The 10,146-nt window shown below is 40.3% G+C and overlaps 2 long non-coding RNA genes across 2 annotated transcripts in view; one reads left to right on the forward strand and one right to left on the reverse strand.

Moving 5' to 3' along the window:
- Positions 1-10,146, forward strand: part of LOC120743792 — a 29,316-nt gene that overhangs the window by 722 nt on the left and 18,448 nt on the right. The window contains exons 2-4 of the long non-coding RNA XR_005698266.1: positions 3,069-3,508; positions 3,952-4,107; positions 4,583-6,090. This is a non-coding gene — a long non-coding RNA (uncharacterized LOC120743792). The remainder of the gene's footprint in view (positions 1-3,068; positions 3,509-3,951; positions 4,108-4,582; positions 6,091-10,146) is intronic.
- On the reverse strand, positions 6,818-9,571 carry LOC120743793. Its single transcript, XR_005698267.1, has 2 exons — positions 9,441-9,571; positions 6,818-7,584 (listed from the first exon to the last, which is right to left on the reverse strand). It is a non-coding gene; the product is annotated as an uncharacterized LOC120743793 (long non-coding RNA).

Here is a 10,146-nt window from a genome sequence, read left to right on the forward strand (position 1 = left end):
TGGGTAGCACAAAGGAAGGTCCTTACAGCAGTTCAAAGACATGCAGTTAGTGCGGTTAGGTGAACTGGTGATTCTAAATTAGCCGTAGGTGTAAATGTGAGTATGAATGGTTGTCAACCTAGCAGAGAAGCTTTTCAGTTATTAAATACAAAGCTGAGTGCAGAGAGAACCACAAACAAGTAGCAGCTGAAGACAGCTGCAGCAAAAGCCTGGCAGAATATCTCAAAGGAAAAAACACAGCATTCGGTGATGTTCGTGGGTTCCAGGCATCAGGCAGTTACTGACTGCAAAGGAATTTCATCCAAGTATTAAAAAAGTAACCCTTATATTTAAAAGTTTGTAATTTTGCCCAAGTAATGTTTGATCATTTTGATAGGTGTATAGAGGCAAAATTATCAAAAATTGTCTCTGTCAAACAAATTATGGACCTAAAGACATGGAGATCCCATTATCTCTATGATTTAAAGAGACGAACTGCAGAAAATGTGTCATTGTCCCATTAATGACACGCTGCATTTTGAGCAAAGAAAAGGAAAACAACAATGATGAAGCTAGTGTCAGTGACGGTCACCTAGCTTGGAGAAAAGTCCTCCTGCAACTGCACACAGGTGCTGGAGGACATCCATCTGCAGAGGTCAATGGACCATAACAGGAAAATGCCTTATAATGTCAGCTCACAACCGTGACTGAAATAATCAGTTGATGAAACTACAAGAAAAATCATGAGATTTTGGAGTGCTACCTAGTTCCCTGCACTTTCTGCCTCATCAGACCACCGACTGTCTGACAGCTGTCAAGTGCCTCAGTCCACATTTCTTCTTATTATAAACTACTAAGGTGATATTCAAGGAACTTTAATTGTCTGAGCTGCTGTTGAGGCAGATAATGCACTGCACATTACGCTTGGAAATTTGATTTCACTCCAGAAATGACAGACAAAATGGATTTAGTAAATGTGAGCAACAAACAGGACTTCGTGTTACATGGCTTAACACCTCTCGTGTGAACATGCAGCAGCCTTCGGTTCACAGGAAAGAGATGAGTCAGTATAGCGCTGACGTCTGGATGTCCTGATGGTGTGCCGTTAGACGTGCAAAGTCTTGCTTTCCTGTGTCCTAAAAACAAAATGAAGCTTAATGGTTCAGTGTTTGGCTAGCACTCTGGCTGCATTAATCACACTGAACTGAAATAAGGTTTAAAAAAAAAAAAAAAGTGTCTTCTGTTTATCCCGGCTCCCTTAAGTGCTGCTGGTCAGATAAATATGGCAAACACTTTATAGTTCTTGATGTTCTAAAGCTGCAGCAGAGAGCTTCGACACTCTCATCTGATACAGGCAACTCTAACATTTAAAGTTTGTTCAAACAAAAGAAGACTTTTTAAATGTAAAGTAGGGAAATGAGCCCATCTTCTATTAACCTCTGGCTACATTAGCCGTAGGCTCAGGGACAAAGACTGCCCTCTGTAGGATGAGTATAGCTAAGAAAAAAACTACTGACTTGAATCACACACTTGGTTAGTTTAACCCTCACTGTCACTCATAACTGACCGAGAGCTCATAACTAATCTGAGAAATGAAGGGATCATTTCAGGAAAAGACTCCGTTCCCTTATCCTGAAGATTTGTTCTTTTGAAGGAATGATTTGGAACCGGGCAGTGCAGAGCGACTGCAGCAGCTGTGCTGTAATACTGCTCCCGCCTTGATTTTATTTTTATTTATTTATTTATTTTATTTTTTTTGGGGGGGGGGTCAAGTTATCTGGTTCTGCATTTGCATGATGTCCAAGCCTGTTGTCCTATATTTACTTTTTTTGCCTTGGGGCAGTACCTGATCTGTTAACCGATTGGTTCACAAAGGTCCATCTACAGTACAGTGGATTACACAATACAACCCTTCACTTTATCACGAACCTGTTTTAGCCCAAGCATTGCTGTAACATAAGACTTGCCTTAAAAGCACATTAAATAACATGCCTAAACTTAAAATGCAACTATTTACACCAAGTAGGTGTGCCATGTGTTACCATACACCTGCAGACAGACCTGCTCTGATTGGATGATATATGTGCTCATCATTGTTAGGTTTTATTGAACCTTTCCAGTGTTGTTTAGATGAGAGTTAGACTTTGACTTCTTTCATTCAGAGTCAGAGTACAATCAGAATACATATCATAAACAATATGTGATACTGGGATGTCCTTTGCTTAGCAACATAAAATCCATTAGGAGAAGTTGTTATAGTTAAATAAAAGTAAATTAAACTAGATGTGAAGAAATATTTTAGTTTGTGTGTTGTTGTGTGTAATATTTTTTAAATGACTTTTGAGAGCAATTAAAACTAACTGAAGCAATTTTGTGCACTACAATAATTAAATAAAGTAAAGCTGTGAAGAAAATATCCCTAGTTTTAGTATCTGTTAGTTTAGTATAAAAATAAAGTATTAAAACTTGAGTCATGAGGTGTTGAGAGACTGTTGGAGACTCTGAATGTCTACAATACTATGACACAATTTGAGTGAACTGCTTTCCAAAAGTTGTTTTTATTGTAATACCTGTACTAATTTTCCTAACTCTAGCCTCTGACACATGCCCTCCATACAATAATAATTAGACTTAAACCAAGAGGGAAACTAATTAAACCGAAACTAAAACAAACCTTTTTTTTTTTTTTTAACGATAAAAACAAACATGAAATAAGGAAGCACCCTCTGGAAACTAAATATAAATTAAAGAACAATAATAGAATCCAATAAATACGAATAAGACTACAAATCTGTGATAACTTGGCTAGAAGGTGAGATTTGTAAATGACTATTTGTTTTCGCAATTTTTGGCTGTTTATCGGTGTTTTTTAGTGTGTTTACTAGGGTTGAGAGTGACTGGCGTGACGTGGATGACGGTATCAGGAGTTTAAAAGGGGGGATGAGGGGGTGGGAGACAAATAATTCTCTTTTTGCACGTCGTCTTCCGGCGGAGCTGTATGACGCACGGGGTGCAAAGATTAAATAAATAAATACATCTTTTTAAAACGGTGTTTGTGTGATTTTTGTTTGTTTGTTTTTGGTTTTTAGTAAGTTGAGACGTGTTGTTGGGGTAATTGAACGCAACCCCAGGATGCACAACTGGCAGGAGAACGAAATCCGAAGACTGCTGAGGATCCGCAACTTGATCGCGGGCACGGCGAGAACTCCGCGGTTTACCGGCGGATAAACAGCTGCTGGCGGAGAGGGTCGTCCGCGGGTCACTGTACCACGAGCAGAAGACCCGCTGCGGGACCGAGCTCGTCGTCTAGCTGATACGTAGACAGCGACGTGATCTTCGAAATGGCGAGGCGGGGAACCCGGTGAAGCGCCATCCCCAGCACCTACACCCGCCACGCCCACCTCCGCACCGAAGTGCAGTCAGGGACGAAGTGGACGACAGAGAGCTCAACAAGCACCTGGGCCCAGCGGAGGTGGATGACGACGAGGACCAGTACAGCCCACCAGAACACGTGCACACAATCAGCCCCGTGAGTTTGATTCTGTTGCAAGTTTGCAGGGGCGGTGCTAGATGCTATCAATCAAGCGCTGGTATCGGTATCAGATCGATTCTAGTGCATCAGGGTCAATACTTAGTTTCTGTCCTCGAAGTTCAGTACTTCTAAACCGAATTGTTAATTTTTATTTTTTAAGAATGGGGAAAAAAAATTTTAAACTGCACTCTAAAAAAATGTCTGAACCATTCTGTTGAATGTCTTTATTTGTAGCCTTCAGCACACTGAAACAACAAGCTTGTTTGACGTTTGAACTTCTATGGAGACCAGTGCATTTAGATTCCAGTAAAAATCACTAAAATAGTATAGAGTGTGAATTGGTCGTGAGGTGCAGATATCACATAGACTGGTTTAAACACACTACTGCACAGGAGGTTTTGGTCCATTTACACTTTTCTCTGTTTATATTCTCTATACAGGTCTGGCTCCACAGAGTAGCTCAAGCCTTTTACAGCAGGTAGTGAGGTCTGTGGGAGCTACATCATTTTTTCTGTGCACATTGAAAACCTACAACAAAGCCCAAGCGTTCATGGCTATTCGTCAGTTTTCAAATTATCAGCAAAGACCATGCAGAGGTGTTTATTATTATCCCATATACTTTTGATGCTGGGGTTTAATGGAAAGGACTTTCTGAAATTGATCGGCATGCCCTTGGATGTTCTCAGTATTTAGGTGTAGGTGGGCTTCATTGTTGCACACACATTGTCTGTGAACACAAATTTTCACAGTTGGATCCACTCTGTCAGATAAGCTAGCTTTTAAAAGAATGCCATCAGATTCCTGCATGCATTTAAACTGACCTCTGGCCAGTATTTGGGTCTCCAGTTCTTTATCTAATCTGTAGGAAATCTGCATAAGGATCAGTATCACTTATTCAATATTCTGTCCTTATCAGGAGGCTCTTTTATTGCTGGAGTTTGTTCTATTCACCAGAGTAGATTTGAAGGGACGGTCGACTGTAAGACCGGTGGCCATAGTTTCACTTTGAGCAGACAGATGAAAGGGTGTCACTGTCTTCTAATTGCATGCTGCAATGTCTTTGTTTTACAGCACACGGTGATGGAGGAAGTCTCCACATCAGTGTTGGCGACGGACGCCCAGATCAGAGAGATGGACGCCTGTTTGCAGAGGTTAAAGGAGCATGAGAGGGAAATGAAGAACAGTCTCATGAGCCAGTTCATAGCCATGAATGAAAGAATAGGACGTGACACCTCAAACTTGTGAAAGACTACTGTCCAAGTTTCCTTTGCCTTTGGCTCCTTCAGGCTGCTGACTGACTCGTTCTTGTGTGAATGGCACTTGTTCACCACTTGTCCAGTGCCTCAGCCCAAATTAACCTCAACTCTGTTCAGTTGTAGCTACTACTGATCCAGGTCATGTTCACACTTTTGTTTTCTGTGAATTGATTTCAGTCGTTAGTTAACCAGTACATGCTTTTAGATGCATACTGTAATTCAGTTTTATCGTACTAGCAAAGTAAACGTAGAAAATGAATAGCTGGTCTTTCTGGTTCTGCCTTTGCTTTTTGATAACACAGCCTACTGTGGAAGACTAAATAGAGTGGCTTTCTTTGTGTCAAAGAGTGCTGTGTGTTTTCTTTTCTTTTAAATTTCCCTGAGCGCTCTCACCTTCTGTGTAGCTGTGTGTAACTCAGATTTTCATCTTATCTACAAAAGACTGTAAGCAAGAAAGAAAATGCAGTAGGCATGTTTGGCTTTTCTGAAAAATTCTTTTCTATAGAAATGCGGGTGGTTTGATCTACATTCCTCTTCACTCTCAGTGCTTTTGAACCTTTTAAGCTTCACCATCATGCTTCTGGGATCTAAGTTGTGTGAGTCTGAAAATCTGCATTTGGTGGATTAATACCTGCAGCGTGAACATAAAATAAAAGATAGTTGAGTTAGTCTAGTGTCTGACACGCGGGTGGGTGTATTCCTCCACCATCCAGGCCGGACATGTTTGAGTGAACACTGAAATGTAACACAAAGTAGGAGTGCACTCAGCTCCAGATCTTAAACATGTATCGCGTGCCCGGTCTTGACAAATATGAAAACAAACAGAATACAGGCACCAGATGGGAAACATTCATTTTACTTACCAAATATTGAAAGCATATTTTGGCTGAGACGTCATCAGGATAGTCTGATGTATAATAAGATGAAATAATATTTTAGAATATAGTATAATAATTGTATAGAAATATGAGGTGAGGTCCAATCAACAAAGAGGACACACCGGCACGATAGAGAGCAGGCTAACCACCCAGATGAGAAAACTGCCATGAAAGAACAAAACAAAAAACATCACGTCATCATCCACAGTTAAATACTAAGTTATAGCAGAATAAAAATCTAACAGACTTGTATGAAGCTTTATCCCAATATGTTTGTCTTTATTTTGAACCGACCAAAACAGAATCTCTTATGAAGCCAAATATGTGCTCTGCTTGTTGAAAGGTTTCACCCTCTTTCACAGGGTCGTTGATGGCAGGTGTGGACTCAACACGGAACCTGCTGCTCAGTCATTTCCTGCGATCTTGTGGAACTGTCGAATTACAGGTACTCCTCTGTAGGTGATGCTGTTTGGTGTAATTGAGGGCAGTTTTTTCCTCACTCTTATAGATTAAGCAGGCTTGAAAAGGCAGATAATTGTATTGATTACATGGTTTATGTTTACATTTATTCAATTGTTGTAAGATGTTATATCTGCAGGGTCTTGTAAAGTTTTATTTTGCCTGATGACATGTTTAATGTCATTTACCTTTACTTCTTTCATGATGATTTCCTCACGGCCACCGTTGCCTGTTGTCTTCTTTGTGCCGTGCAGCAGAGTGTCGTCTTTGATGATTGGTGTTTTGGACCTCACCTAGTTTATGTAATCCGCGACTATTGCGTTTTGCCAATGAAGGCTCCAAGCCCAGACACATGGGCCTTACCCAACAATGGATATTAAGAAGAACACGTGTACATATTGTGTGCTGGTTTGTGGAAACAGTGGGCCACGCTCATTTGTAAAAGCAGAACAAATTGCAGCTGCTGCTTTGTGATGTGTTTGGAGGAAATGGTAAAAGCTTGTAATGTGATTTGACATTTACAGGACAACATGGGTTGTCACGAGCTTTCTGAGAAAGCATTGTTGTCATACATAAACCAGGTAGTAGTACCAAGAGGACGAGAAAAACCACTGTTATTTACTGTACATATGTACTACTGAAACCGTCGGTGGTAGAGCGCATCATAAGCAACGTGCCACAATGGGCACTGCAAGAAAAATAATAACTTTAACTGTCAGTTTAAAGTTTGAGGTTTATTAGAAATACCTGTTTAGCAATACAATTAGTTTTTAAAAAAAACAACAACTACACACATTTTAAATATTGAAAGTAAAAAATAATTTTCAGCTGCCTCCTCAGTTGCTGTTTCAGGTGTCATTCTTGGCTGACACGAAATTCCCGGTTGCGTTTCCTGCTCACAGCAATCCGGGAGAAAACGTGTCATTGAGGAAAAACACCTCTGCATCAGTCAGTCGCGAACCACTTTTGCAGACCGGCGACAGAGTGTTACATGACCTTACAGGCGTTAGTTTCACTTTCTTCACTGATTCAACAGAAACAAAACCACAGTCTGCCCTGCGTGGGCCGTGATGGTGAACAGCGAGACAGTAGCTGTTATCAAAATGGGTTTTCTCAGTGACTCAGCTGGGTATTTTTACCCCAGATGCTTTTATAGCGTTCTTTACTGCCACTGGTGTTTTGCTTTTACTGTTTAAACATGGTTTTTGTTCTTCGTGTGAGAGTTTTGAACTGACGTGACATGAATTCTGTCTTAAAAACATTTCAAGGTGACCTGCAGTGTTGAAGCGTAATGTCTGATTTGTGGAAGGAAGGAGGATGCCGCACCGGGCTGATGGGTCGGGCGATGTCTTGTGCGCCGTGGGATGGAAACGGACCCCATAACCAGCTGGGGCTCAGAATCACAGCTGCATTATGGGTTCCGTTACAATCCCACCCACAAACAGAGGGTTTCAGCAGGGCTGGCCTCGGGTCAACACGGCTAAAATAAAAAAGGGGAAAAAAGAACAAGTTAGAAACAGAAAGTAGGTGAATTTACATGATATGTTTGAGAGCAGTGATCAAACTCAGACGACCTGAAACGGGAAAAACATGAGTGAGCTTTTCAATGCATTACATCATGTTTGTTTTGCACTGACAAATGAGTAAGGTGATTTTTAGTGATTTGAAATTGAGAATTGTGGCTTGTTTCCATTGTTGGGCTGCGCGAGCAGCTGAGGGTTTAGATGATTCAGTGGCAGTCGCAACACTAACTTCCTCTGGCTCGTTTTGTTCTGGTTTTTGGGCGCTGATACGACCTGATCTCAGACCTGCAGTGGTTCACAGTGGATCTGAATGGAAATTGTGTAACCTCCACCCTGATGTACTTTAAGTTATTTGGCTGAAATGTGAACAATTTAAAGAAGAAAAAGATGTATTTCATCAATGAACAAGTGAAAACTCACTTTGTGATACATTTCTTTTCTTTTCTTTTTTTCCTGATAAAGTTTGATCATTTTCAGCCATTTATTCCGACTCTCTAACTGCTGGTTTATGCTTCTGCAGAAGCAGACATTTAAGCCTATAAGGCGATCAGAGTCCAGTGTTCTTTATGCTGTAACATAAAAACAACCATTAAAATCACCCAGCCACTCAGGTCTAACTCGGTGATTTAAAAGTCCCACACAGATTCAGACCGACGCGAGGAGATTTAGTTTATCACTCCAAACACGACACACCTCCCAGTCACACAGCAGCTTGGCTCATTACAGTAGCTTAAAAAAAGATTACAGGCTCACCATTAAATTTGTAATAAAATGGTCAAAGATGTTAGCGAGAGTTGTGGGATACAAACTGCTTTTTACAGAAAACTCTTATTAACCAAAACGGGTTTCTGGAACTGATAATAGATGCTTTTGTAAAGTCTTCTGTTCTTTTAAGTTAGATAATTTACTGTGTTGCTGTCTGATTGAACGCTCTTAAACCAGAGTGCGTCTTAAAGAAATACTCCCCTTAAAGGTTTGGTCTGCTTAAGGGGGAAAGGTAGCAGAACAACTGTACAGCTTTCCTGAGAGGCAGGAGTCAGAAGAGGAAAAAGTAGTTTTTGTTTTGGCCCAAATAAAGCATATATGTTAAAAAAACAACGTGAGGTTCAGCTTGTCAGCTTTAAATCCATATCCATATATCCAGATATTGAAAATAGACCCATCACTTACTGTAACTACAGTCATAAATAGGACTATATAGGTATTCTAGCTTGAAAAACCAGTTTTGTGTTATCAGTTGTCAGAAAGAAAAAGAAAGCAAACAACAGAGGGGGCGCGGGAGGTCAGTCTGACAAGGAAGAGCTGATAGAAACGATAAAAAGGAAGAAGAGAGCCGACGAGAAAACTTTAAGGAAGAGATTTCCATCGTGGGACTCTTCCTGTGAAGCCTGAAATATGCCTCACTCTGCCCTGTAATTAACAGCTAATCCAGGAAAACAAAAGACGAAGTCACTGAAAGAAAGATGCCTCGCAAAGGAGACAAAACGGCAGCAGCTCAAAGATACTTTCAGTTTGTCTTGTCGGCTTAAACCCCTGATTTAAACCTGACGACTTTGTAGCTCTTCTACAGTGTGTGGGAGAATTAAACAAACCCATCCGTTGCAATCAATTTAAAAAAAAAAAAAGCAAACTGTGTGTGGGAGGAATGTGAGGAAAGAGTTAAAGTTAAACTGAATAAGAGGAGAGAGAGAGAGAGGTGGAGCCATTCAGAAGCCAAGCAAGAGAATGAAAGCAAAGTGAGTGTACACAAGGAGCTGTCAGACACACGGCTCATCATTAGATTCAGTGTTGCTGAAATTTAAAAAGCTTTTACCTAAATGTCGAGCGGCTCACCTGCGCGTCTGAGCGCTGCGTCGTCCTCTGCAGTCCCGTCTGCCAACAGCTCTGGGACTCCAAACTTCCTCTTTAAATACTCCACAGATTCATTTCACTTTCACTTCTCCCGAGGGCAAAACTCCTCCTTTCCTTCCTTTATCCACTCCCACTGCCCCAACTCGCCTCTCGCCCTCCGCACAGAGACGGCAGCTGGTTTTCTTTATTTAAAATGCATTCTAGGCAAACAAAAAAACACCCACAATTGGTGTAAAAGTTCACTTTTATGTGCCTTTTCTGTTTAAAATTGTTGTACAGTAAGCACAACCTCAGTGTATTTAAACTTTAACTGATTCAAATGCTTTCATTTATCATGAAACAGCCATATGTTTTATACAATAAGTTTTGTCTGTAGTACATATAAGTGACACACGATCAGTTTTTATGACTTAAATACATTCATTTTCATTCTCCTGTAATGACTGTAAATTAACATATTTTTATATTTTATAAAGGATCAGATTATTCAGATTAAAAAATACAAGTTTAAGTGCATGTAGGTTTTAGTAGCTGATGTAATTTTTAAAAGGTCAGATTCATATCTTTCAAACAAATTAACTTTATTTTCAGTGAAAACACTTCTATGGTGCTTAAAAAAATAAAACTGGAAAAATCTGGATTATCCAGGACCAGAAGATATTCTACTT

The sequence above is a fragment of the Simochromis diagramma genome, unplaced genomic scaffold (assembly GCF_900408965.1).
Source record: "Simochromis diagramma unplaced genomic scaffold, fSimDia1.1 OVJJ01000387.1, whole genome shotgun sequence".
Taxonomy (NCBI): domain Eukaryota; kingdom Metazoa; phylum Chordata; class Actinopteri; order Cichliformes; family Cichlidae; genus Simochromis; species Simochromis diagramma.